Below are 9,951 nucleotides of genomic sequence, written 5' to 3' on the forward strand. Positions count from 1 at the left end.
AGGGGGACAGAGTGTTGTTGTATTGTGTTAGCTGTCTAGAGGGTGGTACGATAGTGGTTCAGGAATGTTATATGCTTCCCTGAAGAGGTTGGCTTTCAGAGAACGCTTGAAGGTTTGTAGATCAGAAGAAAGTCTTACTGTGCCAGGGAGGGAATTCCACAAAGTGGGTGCAGCTAGAAAAAAGTCCAGTAAACGGGAATGGGAGGATGTGATGAGAGTGGAAGAGAGACGCAGAACGGAGGTGTTGATTTGGGACATATTTTGAGACAAGTGAGGAGATGTATGTCGGCGCAGTTCAGTTGTTCAATTATACAGCTTCCATCATTTGAGCTGTCGATAGAGCTACCAGAGGTTCCTCCCTGTTTTCTCCTTTCTGGCCATTTGTGGTCAGCCAGTGATCACACTTTCAACACTTCAATACAACCCACAGAGCTGATAAGTGTCATTGAGTCAGCTTAACTCACCCATATTTCCTTGGAATACAAACAGTGTGAGAGTTAGGCATTGGGGGGGGGGGGGGGGTGTAATGCCAAAATAATGGGGCAGTTTGTACAATGAGTCCAACGGTGCTTTAAATAGCATGTTAGGAATTCAGATAGGAAGTCTTAGAGAGTCGATACTGCTGTATGGGCAACATTGTCTGTAATGACATCACTGAATTTAAAACAACAGAAATATTTCAGCGGAACTGAGCCACTGACAACGGGATGTACCTCAAAGTCAATAAACGCTGACTAGCTCCTAGTCGAGGGTTTTATTTTCATAGCCTTCAGGATAGTAGAGGGTTTTTGTGACATTCTCACATACCACAGACACATACCAACAACTACAACTTCTCCTTGAACCATTTAGTATTTACATAAGGCAGTGATCATTGACACTATCCTACTACAGTTTGCCCTGCAGTACACAATTTACAGAAATACTATCAGGAGCACAAGTGCTTTTATTCAGGGATTTAACGAGAGTCTCCCTCTCTTTGTGTTCCATTTACGTTATCTCGCCAATGTATATTAAATGTATAAATATATTGTTGTAAACAAGGAGCGAAGTTGAAGAGTCTTACAGGAGAATTCAATATTCTCCCCTATCAGAAAGAGGAGAGAGGAAGATGTATATTTTAGGGGCACTCTGGGGTGACCAATACATTACAATATATACATTTTTTTAGATATACATTAAAATCATAGAATTGGTTGGATAAAGAGCGGAATAACTAAAAAACAATAACAAAATAACACGTCTCCTGTGAATTTAAAAATGCAACGCTAATTGTATGACCTAGCTGTCACCTTAAATATTTCAATAATATGTGTATAGGTATATATTCCGCTTAGTCATATATGATCTCCAGGTTTTAGAATAGTATATATAGAGATAACTGATTTTATTTAAAGTGCTTAATTTAGCAATGTCAGGACCCCGCAGGTTAAGTGCTTAAACACTTAACCCGACATTGCCGCTTTAAATTAAAAGTGATAGAGGTCGCGATAATGTGAAAATCTACTGACGGGCACCTGACTAGTCGGAATAACTGCTGCGATCGGAGATCTACAGCGTCGGTTTGGAGGTAAGTCTTCTTATATTACAATCGTTTTTTCCCACATTTGGAATTTAAGCGTAGTACTCCTCGGTGTCAGAATTATCCGCACCATTAAAGAGTACCCAACACCAACACGCGTTTCGCTCCAAGGCTTTTTCAATTCAATTCATTTATTCAATTCTCCCCTATTGACTGCATAAATAGATTCAGTGAAAACCATGTCTAACGACCTTCCCTGCACAAAAAGGGTAACCCACAGGGTAAACATGAAAGGCCCCATAGCAAGATTTTGAAGGGGGGGTAGGACGTGATATATGTTTATCAGCCCCCTGGTCAGGGATTGCAATTGTGATAGTTGCGTCAATAGTGCTATTCAATAATTCCCCTGACGCAGATCTGAAAAACAGGGACCATTGCTGGTGTCTGATTACAAGATTTAAAAACCCCTGACTACTATAAGACGTTGTTTAAATGTATTATCCCTGAAGCACTGAACTATATCAATAAAAGAACTTTCCCAGGCAGATAATTCCTACAGCTTTCTTTACCCTGATCTGTAGTGCTCAATTTCTAAACAAATCATGTTGGGACAGTTGGCTAGAAATCACTTGATGGAATATAAATGAAATCACGTGTTTTTCCAGAAATATGCATAACATAATATGTTTTTAATGCATGTTATTATCTCCTTCAGTGCTAAGAATAAGTGGGACTCTTCCTTATCGAGTTACTGCCTGTTGGAGCTGGAGTTAGGGGTGGTGATTTATGACATCATCATACCTGTCTCCCACGTCGTGGCTTCAATAAAAATAAGGGTACCCTCATTTAATCCGGTACTGTCAGGCACTGCCTTCGCACTGATCCTGGTGCAAGAGGCGGTCTCCTGCCCTTCCGCCCGGCGCGTCCCGTGGCCAAACTTCCGGGTTACTGCGCATGCATGCGCAGTTCCCGGCGCATCCCTTTGCTAGGCAACGGGACACTTTAGCACTTCCACTTGGCAGTCAGCGTCTCTGACCGCCGCAACTCTGCCTCCAATTAGAATTGGTCAGGGGGGATTTAAGGAGGCCCCCAGGGTTTTATTGTGAATACCTATGTGCTTGTTGTTTTGGAAAGGTGGATTAATGTCAAAGCAAGAACCACAAAGTATTTATTGGTGACAGTTAGAAAAAAATATACACGTTTGCTTTTATTTCAGTTTCTATAAAGAAAAAAAATGTTTGAACATTTGGGTTAGATTGTCTTTGCCGTGTGAGGAAGTACAAGCAAACTAATGGAATTCGCTAAAAAAAACTAAAAAAAAAAAATCAATCTTCTGAAAAAACTAGGTATAATTTGTGTGGTTGCTGCATAAACAAATTACTGATAGTGATGTCGGCATTTCACTAGCTCAAAAAGGGGCAAAATAGGATCTGCAGAGGGGTGCGAAAATCCTCAGCGGCAAAGGGGTTAACAGAGACTGAATGTAATGCTACATTTTTAGATCTATTTTGGGGCCACACTACCAGTGTCTCAGGAATGTCCCGCGTACAGATCTTGTTCAAAATCTAGATCTTTTAGCGGTGCAGTGTTCTTACAGTTAATTTAAATCCATCTCTGTACATGTTATTACAACAAACACATGATATAATAAATTACATCTCTGGGGAGCTGGAATTTCCAGCTGAACTTGTTTATACTTATCCTAAACCAAAGACATCTGTTACATCAGCCTTTTAGTAAGGCAGTGAGTCCTGTGCATGCTACTGAGTTGCAATGCATCTTGTTTATTTTGCTCATTGTAAACTGGGTCTATAGTGTACATAGATAAACATAACACATTCTGAGCATAGGATACTGTCTATACTGCAATATTTAAATATTTAAAATACCCTTCTTCGCCTTCAATAGTTTATAAAGTATATTAAACAAAACCAGTGACACTGTACACTTATCCATCCATGTAGAATCTTTTCAGCCAAACAGGTTTTAAATAAGTTAGAATCCAACTCCAGCCATAGGTAGAACCAAAGCCATTAGGTTCTATATTGTTCGAATATCCACAATCAAATCTAGAAAATCAACGACTTCAACGTGTTCTGTGAACCACCCCACTCACTTCCTCAGCAGAGTGGTCTTCTGTAGAAGTATTGCAGATCTTTTGAAACCTAAACTCATTTCTCATTGGCTAATCCCTCAGGACGGGGGAAAGGGGGAGATTCGATGTGGAACTGTGCTGAATGCAAAATCTACTATTGATTACAGCATTTGGGCAATGTAAAAAGTTTAATCGAACGTAAAAAAAAAACGTAGTCTGCTCCTGACACATTTTCATTGCAGGAATGGACAATCAGGTTGGATATGGGAGAATATCAACAAGTACTTCAAGACTTTCCTCATATGCAGATTATTGAACATATAAGCAATCATTCATAATAGATACATAAATAGATATGAGATAGAGAGATAGATATAAATAGATAGATAGATAGATAGATAGATAGATAGATAGATAGATGTATAGATAGATAGATAGGAGACAGATAGATAGTTAGATACATAGATAGATAGATAGATATGAAACAGATAGATAGAAAGATAGATAGATAGATATGAGATATATAGATAGATAGATAGATAGATAGAAAGATAGATAGATGTATAGATAGATAGATAGGAGACAGATAGATAGTTAGATACATAGATAGATGGATAGATAGATAGATAGATAGATAGATAGATAGATAGATAGATAGATGTATAGATAGATAGATAGGAGACAGATAGATAGTTAGATACATAGATAGATAGATAGATATGAAACAGATAGATAGAAAGATAGATAGATAGATATGAGATATATAGATAGATAGAAAGATAGATAGATGTATAGATAGATAGATAGGAGACAGATAGATAGTTAGATACATAGATAGATAGATAGATAGATAGATAGATATGAGACAGATAGATAGACAGATATGAGATATATCGATAGATAGATAGATATGATGTAGATAGATAGATAGATAGATAGATCAGAGATAGATAGACAGATAGATAGATAGATAGATAGATAGATCAGAGATAGATAGATAGATAGATAGATAGATAGATAGATAGATAGATAGATCAGAGATAGCTAGATAGATAAATAGATAGATACTATGTTTTCTCTATTCATGTTGCTATCGCTGAAACTGTTTCACACTTTGTCTTGTATTGTCAAATTAAAACTATATAACTTTTGTAATTGTTTGCAATTTTGTTTCCAGGATCGTTCCTAAAAACAGGCATTGTTATTAACATTATGTCTAATGCACCCACCTGGTCACCAATAGCATATAAATAGAATAGAATAATTGAATATAATAGATATTTCATATGTACATTAAAGCTCTCTGCCAGGAATCATTTCCCCTCATCCAAATGTGCTGGTGCCTGGAATTCCCATTGTGCTGTCACCTGAATGAAACGACCTATTGCCTTAACGGGCTGGTTTATGCTCTACAGTTGCTGGTCACGTAGTAACACTTGATAAGAGAAATTCCATGGTGTGAGAATATTAGCTGCTACAATACAGCACTAAATATACCTTGTGGCTGATTGCAAATCACGTTCCCTCTATGGTCTCAGCCAGTGCACATTCCATGAATGAAATGTCCCAGGGAGACAGCCCGAAAATCTTAAGAGGCCACATTAGTTCTGCATAGTGTAAAGAAACGAAATTTAGAAGGAAGAGTGTAACATGTCATAAACCCTAATGTACTCAATGTACTGGTGTTTCCAACTAAAAGGTTTCTATGTGTGTATATATCCTTGTAGGGGTAGGTGATGTTTTTAGTAATGCTACAGTGTAATAATATTCTAATAGTATAATAAAGCCAGCACAGTTTGTAGTGAATTAATTCATTCAATTGGGCCATGTAGCTATTTATTTGCATACCATGGGGGGGGGGGGGGGGTTCAATCCTGCGCAAAGCTCCGATGCGCTCATTTCCTTGTGCTGCGGTACATGGATCATCGCTGATTTTCATGCACAGCTCTATGGAATGGAAACAAAAATTGGCGACGATACATTGCATCCAGGGACAGTACCACTATGGGACCAGCAGGGGGTTAGGGGGCAGATCTCAGGTTTTTTTTTTAGAATACATAGCACACAAAGCACTATGTAATTAGGCAGCAAAAAATAAATGGTGAATCTAGCATTATATTGGGGTATATTCACTAAACTGCGGGTTTGAAAAAGTGGAGATGTTGCCTATAGCAGCCAATCAGATTCTAGCTGTCATTTTGTAGAATGTACTAAATAAATGACAGCTAGAATATGACTGGTTGCTATAGGCAACATCTCCCCTTTTTCAAACCCGCAGTTTAGTAAATATACCCCATAATCAAGCACCAAAAGATGGAACTTAGTTATAACATTTAAGATCACATAAAAAAGGAAACATTTTACTACACCCAATGTTTACTATGAAATACAGTTATTTAAAAGTTTCACTTCACATTTCTTAAAGAAAAAAAGGAACAATCACATCTTCAAACACTTACATATATATATATATATATATATATATATATATATATATATATATATATATTACTATCTTGCATTTCAATTTGATTACTTAACTTTTTATTGTGTTATTGCTTTTTTTTTTTTTATTCCTTTAAGAATTCGGCCAGGATTTTGGTCACTTTGAATAAGAAATTGACCAATTTTGATATACATATTTTCACCCTAGCACAATATTGTAGTGATAAAAGGATGCTCTTGCCAGAGATGGTAATTAACATAGAATAAAGAATTAATGGAGTTAATGAAGCCTTACAGAAGGAATGTATACAACATAAGGAGCGGACAACAAATTTGAAAACATGATCAAACCTTCATTATCGGCGCGTAAAATTAAGGATTGGAAAAAAACTATTTCATGAAATCAATACCACATACAGACGAGAAATTGAGGCATAAAAGATCAAAACATTCAATAGAGACAAGATAGGTCAGTGATGGGCAACTTGAGACACTTCATTGGCCGCATGATCCGTCCCGCCAACCTTCAAAAGGGCAGCCCATTACTCTTGATCTCAGTAATAAGTTAAATCAAGGCATTTAATCAAATAAAGAGACACCTATCTATAATAATATACCAGAAGGTACTCTAAACACGTATAACAAGCTATAAGAAACATATCTGACAATAAATCAGAAAGGAGCAGGGGCCACAGGTGAAGACTGAGAGGGTCACCTGTGACCCTAGAAGGGTCTGTTGCCTTTCACCACCATAGGTTATAAAAATAGGACATCTGTATGCCTATCTCTTATAAGCTGACATGACTTGACAAGATTCATCTAATGTCTCTTCACTACAACCATCTAGTTCTTCGGATCTTCACAACAATATATGCCCAACTGAAGATCCACCTCAACAGGACAAAGGAAAGTTTGGAAAAGAGATAAAACAGAATTTCTGGGGCATAATGTTTGTTTTCCATAAGATAATTGTAATCCACATATAACTCCGTCGTAGATGTCCCAAGGGGTGTTGGACAACCTGTGTAGACCACCTAATTCTGGTTGAACAGTGTGTTGGAATAAATTAATACCTAAAAATAGGTTGATGCCTTCTACTCAACATCCCTCTTTAGAAACCTTTGCACGCTGTTGGTTATATCAGCGCGGTGGCTTAGTAGTTAGCACTTCTGCCTCACGGCACTGGGGTCATGAGTTCGATTCCTGACCATGGCCTTATCTGTGTGGAGTTTGTATGATCTCCCCGTGTTTGCGTGGGTTTTCTCCAGGTGCTCCGGTTTCCTCCCACACTCCAAAAACATACTGGTAGGTTAATTGGCTACTATCAAATTGACCCTAGTCTCTCTCTCTGTCTGAATGTGTGTGTTAGGAAATTTAGACTTTAAGCTCCAATGTGGCAGGGACTGATGTGAGTGAGTTCTCTGTACAGCGCTGCGGAATTAGTGGCGCTATATAAATAAATAGATGATGATGGTACCTGATAAGTCTAGAAGAAATAAATATGGTAATTTTTTAGAAAAGGATAGAAGAACCATCCAAGATCTAACTAATGACCGGTCAATTATATTACAGCCAGCTGACGATTGGGGGTGCATCAGTAATAAAAGATTATGTGAGTTACAGGATTATAAAGGGTAGATATTGTGTATTATGAGGAGACCCTTGTTTTAACATCAAAACAGATGTTAATCTTGTATGTATTTGTGGTCTACCGTACTTGCCGAGTTGCCCATGCGGTAAAATTTATGTTGACAAAACTATCAGACCTATGAAGAGTCAAGTATCTCAACATAAACATTGTATAACAGACACCCTAAGAGATCTCACAAAAGAAGCCATTGGGCTAGATTTACTAAGCTGCGGGTTTGAAAAAGTGGGGATGTTGCCTATAGCAACCAATCAGATTCTAGCTTTCATTCATTTAGTGCTTTCTACAAAATGACAGCTAGAATATGATTGGTTGCTATAGGCAACATCCCTACTATTTCAAACCCGCAGCTTAGTAAATCTAGCCCATTGAGTCTCTTGTAAGAAAGCGCTTTTGCCCGCTTAGGCATGGTGTAACTCAACTTCTGCATCAAGTATTGGATCTGGTACCGTCATTGGGGAAATGTCTATTTATAGTCTGTATTTTTTAGATCATGTGAGTCTTTGGATGGTATTTATAATTCTGGTATGAATTAAGGGATTTTCCGTAAGCCTGTCTGGTTCAAATCATTTCTCCGTTCTTTAATTTCATCGCATATGAGTTATTCTTTCACTTTCCTTGTTTGTTCTTGTAAATTATATTATATGACATGTTCTATTCAGATTCTTTGGTCCCAAAAGAAATAGATTTTTACACGCACCGTCTTGCTTTTACATTTGCAAGATGTAGATAATTGATTGTCTTAGTCATGTGATCACAGCCTAATATAGTCTGTTTTTATGTTAAGCTTTACTACATTAACTATAACTAATTTGTCAAACATGTTTGTCAAATATTTTACTTATTAATTGTTAAAAAATCTAATTATGTGTTTGTAACATGTCATTTTTAATGAAAATAGCATGGAATGATGGTATTGGCCAATGTCCTCCCATGTGACTGCAATGTGTACCATTTTGTTGCTGCCCATGATTTATAGTACATTGGTGTGTGTCATGTTTTGGCATAGTGATCTACTAATGTTCCGGGCGCATGTCGAGAAAAGAATGCGTGTTATTCTACTTCATATATGTTGTTTGCACTGTGATGTGTGTAGTATGTATAAAAAATATGTCATTTCAACGGTAGCATGGTGGCTAAGTTGTTAGCACTTCTTCCTCACAGCATTGGACACATGAGTTCAATTCCCGACCATAGCCTTATCTGTGAGGAGTTTGTATGTTCTCTCCATGTTTGCGTGGGTTTCCTCCGGGTGCTCCGGTTTCCTCCCACACTCCAAAAACATACTGGTAGGTTAATTGTCTGCTAACAAATTGACCCTAGTCTGTGTGTGTGTGTTAGGGAATTTAGACTGTAAGGTCCAATGGGGCAGGGACTGATATGAAATAGTTCTCTGTACAGCGCTGCGGAATCAGTGGCGCTATATAAATAAATGAATATGATGATGATGATTGGGATGCACTGAGAGAGTATAATTTAAAAGTAAGTTTGTTCTATAACTCTCTTAAAATGTATGGACCTGTATTAGTTCCCTTGTTGCTTTATTTTTAGGTTCAGCGAAATATAAAATAAAGTGAAAAAGAAAACAGGAGCATTAGAAAGTCATTAGATAAAAGATTGCAATACCTGTCAATAGTATATCACACAAACCACCGCAAATTCTAAAACACGTATTGATATCTTTCTTCCAATCACTTAGAATTCTTTTTTCTTTTTCACTTTATTTTATATTTCGCTGCAGAGCCTGAAAATAAACAATCAACTATGGGACTAATAGATGTACCTACATTTTAACTTATACCAAGAGTTACATTTTAAGTTCTAAAAAGTCTAAAAATACAATTTCCCAGGGCGCCGGGTGGGTTATACATGTAATAGTAACTCAAAACATTGGTTCTAAGTACAATTGAACGAATATGATAAAAAAGATGATGGTACGTAACTTTTTTCTGCATACTTGAACTTGGTTTTAAAAAGTCATAAAGATTGAGCACTTTCCCAAATTAATAATTATTTTTAGCATTATAAAAAAACTAAGGTAAGTAGAGGGTTTAACCAATAGAGAAATAAAACAAGTAACTCTCTTCCTTTGAATAAAGAACAATTGTGTATAAATAAACAATTTGAATAACTGTTTGTGCACTGTCCTAACATAAGGGACTGTATTTTGCCAGTAATACGGACTTCAGTTGGGGTTTTGGCTCTTCTCTATAAAAACAACATAAACTTTTTACATGTGTG

The sequence above is a fragment of the Mixophyes fleayi genome, chromosome 12 (assembly GCF_038048845.1).
Source record: "Mixophyes fleayi isolate aMixFle1 chromosome 12, aMixFle1.hap1, whole genome shotgun sequence".
NCBI classification, from domain to species: Eukaryota; Metazoa; Chordata; class Amphibia; order Anura; family Limnodynastidae; genus Mixophyes; species Mixophyes fleayi.